This window comes from Protomyctophum bolini, assembly GCF_963924005.1.
Source record: "Protomyctophum bolini genome assembly, chromosome: 5".
NCBI lineage: Eukaryota > Metazoa > Chordata > Actinopteri > Myctophiformes > Myctophidae > Protomyctophum > Protomyctophum bolini.
In genome coordinates, this window is record NC_137866.1 from 11,601,359 (window position 1) to 11,605,739 (window position 4,381).

Genomic DNA, 4,381 nt, shown 5'->3' on the forward strand with positions numbered 1-4,381 from the left:
GTCCTTTGGTGTGATACCCGGTTTCTCCTGGGTCTCTCTGCTCCCATGGACAGGGGAACCCTGCCTGGACGCCTCCTGTTGCCAGTTGGACGAGCTGTCTACAGGAGCGGGTATGATAGATTCATTCTCTTCACATGCAGCTTTGCTCCTTCTTGGTCTTGTAGATGGCTTGAAGGATGAAAGAGATATCGGATGGCAGCTCATTAAAAAAAAACTACATTTACATCATGGGAGTATAAAAGAGTAAGAAAAGGATTGGCTTATTTACCACAGTTTGAGGCGTAGCTTGAGGCTTAGCTGCCCCTCTCCCCCGGCCCCTTCTCCTAGACTTGGACTTGGGTTCGACCCATAGACTGTCGACTTCATCCAGCTCTTCAAGACTGATAAATATTGACAAAATTAACCATCGTAAGGACAGGTTCACTCAAAACATTCACCTGTAGTGAAAATTACAAAAACAAAAAAACATTTCCCAAACCTTATAGAAATGATCAGCATTCACAATTAATCATGTTTTTAGAAACACAACTCATTCATTAGAACGCACACACCCCTGGCAAGTGGTACAGTATAGACACTATGCTGATTTGCTCAGACACAATGCGTAAAATTCTCCATTTATTGTCAATGGGAATTTAATGTTTGTGTAGAACAAGAACATACACTAAAAGCTGGATATAGGAAGGGCTAGCACCCCTCAAAAATAGATGCATCATTGGCCGCTGCAGTTCATTGTAGCGACCTGTATCGACGTGAGGGAGGAAGTGCACCGGAAGTGCAGAAGGCCATGCCATGCCATGCACCGGAAGTGCAAGCTTGAGTACACACGCCCCAGAGCCGAATGAGGCATCTACTTACGGTACCTTTCTGTGTCTATGCTTTAAACTGTTGAGATTACGGTAATAAAGGTGTCATGTTTCAACCAACCAATTGTATTTGTGTTTGAAAAAAATGTAAATGATGACATGAATGTTAAAATGTATTGAACTGGGTCAAGGTGTGAATACCAACTCTCTGATTATCAACATACTGTAGCTAGCATTATATAGCAAACAGTGCTTGGTGCTGACCATAATGTGCTGTGACAAAAGGTAATTGATCTGTAACAAAAGGTTATGGTGATGAATATATTGTAATAATAAGTTCTAACATGGGAATGGTGAGTATGCTGCAGCATGAAATTAGCATTGGTGAACAACAAAAAGTTAAAGTGAGAAAGGCAGTCTCTGTCTTTATCACACTTGGGAAGTGAGAAAGGCATGAATTATTGCGATTGATCCACATAAGGCATGGCTAATATTACCTGTCAACATCTGATTGACTGTCCATTGTTCCAGCTTCCAGAAAAGATGCTGTGCAGGGGGGAAAGTTTGCTGTATATTGAAACCTGTTGAACTCGGGCCAGCATGGTTAGATTTTGCATTGCTAACGTTAGCAATGCAATGCACATAAAGTTACATTGAGGTGGCTAGTGTTATGGCCGGGTCCCAAGCCAGGCCGGGTATACCACATTAACAATATTGAATGATGGGTTCAATGCACTCATTCACTTTTTAACCTCAAAGCATCACATTGAAATAAATCCAAGTGCATCTTTTCAGTATTTGTATTTGTCTTTTCAGTATTTGCATTTGTCTTCCATTTAGCTACAGCAAAAGGTTGACTATAGTCAGTGTTGGGGAGTATTAAGCTACATGTAGCTGAGCTACGTAGCTTAGCTACATTTTGCTGTAGCTTGTGGTAGCTTAGCTACATTCATATTGGTGTACCTCGTCAAGTAGCTCAGCTACTTTTTGGGTAATTTTTGGTAGCTTAGCTACTCAAGTTACAAGCTACAATTTTGGGCAATAACATGAAATAAATATATTCATTTTGACCATTGGTTGCTGTGTTAATGCTTGTACTAGAACAACCCCCCCACTAGAACACCACAAGTTCAACAGTGGTGTCCCATCCAGTGCCGCATGTGAGCGGCTTTTCAGTGTTGGCAAGGACATTTTCAGTGCCAAACGCAACCGCTTATCCGATAAGAACTTTGAGAGACTGCTCATGTGTCGCGTCAACAAACGGTTCTGCCCTGGCATATAAAAAAATATAGGCCCAACTTTCTTTTACAGTTAAGTTACAGTTATACAGTTTAGGTTGTGTTAAGTTAAGATTTATGTATAGGTGTGGCTATCAAGAGACCTTTATTATTATTTTTACAGTTAAGATGTGTTAACATTGACGATCAAATGCCATTTAAACACACAGTATCCTCAACAGATCCTCTTTTATTTGTGTGACTGTAAAGACTATGCCCGTTTTAATAACATTCTCAACAATTGGTTTGTTTTATCCTTTCTTTAATGGGGGAAAATCTGTCTAGAACAGGGGTCTTCAAATGTTGACGATCAAATGTCATCATGTAACAGTTGTTTAGTTATAATGTAGGTGTAGTTCTCATTATACAAGGGTCTCTTTTTTTACAGTTAAGATGTGTTAACATTGACGATTAAATGCCATGTATAACACACAGTATCCTCAACAGATCCTCTTTTATTTGTGTAAGTCTCTAAGTCTTTTTTATTTTTTTTATTTTTTTTAATAAAACTGTTGAGAGGCATATTTCAGCTGGCATCGTGGCATGTGACTTTTTTGTAGGATATTATATTTTGTTTCATATGCACCGCATGTACATTCTCAATTTAACGCTGAAAAATATAAAGTAGCTGAGCTACTTTTTCCATGTAGCTGTAGCTTTACAAGCTACATTTCTCCAGGGGTAGCTATGTAGCTTGATCAAGCTACTGCCATGGTGAGCTACTTGTAGCTTTACAAGCTACGCTTTCAAAGTAACTTCCCCAACACTGACTATAGTGTGTGCAACAATGAATAGCCTATACATTAATTCTCTTTAGCTAAAAGCTACTTTTAGGACTTGACTATTGTCGTTTCTAGACATGTGGACCTCTATAAATGCACTTTTGCAATAAAGCCCTTAATCAATCAATAATAAAACATTTAAGCACCTATACTCCAAAAGTTTACAAAACCCTTTACCGTATGTCTATAGTAATGTCGTGGATAAGCATGAAGTATGTTTCTGTGTTCAGTACACAAGGAGGCGAATGCCATCTTTAAATGATTGATATTAATATTAAGGAGGCAGCTGCCATTACAAGAGCAGCCCTTCAACTTTTACCGTTTCTTAAACTCAATATAAAACACTCAAATTCGTCATCAAAAAAGAATCACTGTCTCTTCATATACACATTTGAACCTTAGGACATGTGCATAAATGTGGTTTTCACTAGCCATGATTCATGACTCTCATGATCATCATGGCAGTCATGTTTCAGGGCTAGGTTTTCACTAGCTTACAAATCTGACACTTTAGCTTTCATATTTTCATATTGGCAAAGTAAGTTCACTTAACAAAAAACAAATAATAAAGTAGTAATGTGGCGAAAAACATACAGTCAGACATAGCGTTAACAATTCTGGTTGTGTAAATGTAAAGCATACCTTTTTAATCGTAGCGTTAAAGTGTGTGGGCTACTTTGATGATTCCTCCTCAAAATGCTTAAAAATTTTCCCCCTCTGCGTACAAAGAGCGCCAATTAAACGATGCCAAATCGGCCAATCCACAACCAGGACACTCAGTTTCTACCCAATCACAATACGACCTTCTTAATTCTTCTCATACGGACGATGGGATCTAGATTGGGATCGATTCACGTTGCAGGTTGCTGCTGCACGCGGTAGCGGTGCGTGTGCGTGTGCAAATTACAGGCTGAGGCTCAACTCAAAACCGAATCCCACTGGGTTCCGAATGAACACCACCAGGCTTTGTACCTGGTGTGACCCCACTAGGGGGACCCCACCCCAGGTCTTCTCAATTCTCTGTCTTCTCGTTCGTTTGTGGTGTTGTGGTCCATTCTTTTTTGGATCAAATACTAATCTCAGCAAGGCAGATGGCTTTTTGGTTAGAGTGGGTGACAATGTTATCACACGAAAAAATGAAATGACCTACCTAGGTTGGTTCCATATACTCTAAGGGTTCCATCCTGGAGGCAAATCTTTCCAGTGATAAAATGGCCACCAACAAAAAAAGTCAACCAAGAACAAGATTCCTATACAGGATCTCATCACTGGTCAACAAAAACACATTGAAGATGACCCTAACACTAAGAGCCCTCTTACAAGGTTTATTTGACTAGGAAAGAAATATTTTAAATAAATGACTGACGAGTAAAAAGTCAAGACAGGTTGGCATAAAGTAATTTATTACTGTAGATTCTTCATAGACTTTTTTGACATTTTATTTTACTTTTTGTAACTTATGTATTTGTTATATTAGAATACCTTCATGCTGTTTACCGTACATGAACATTTCAGT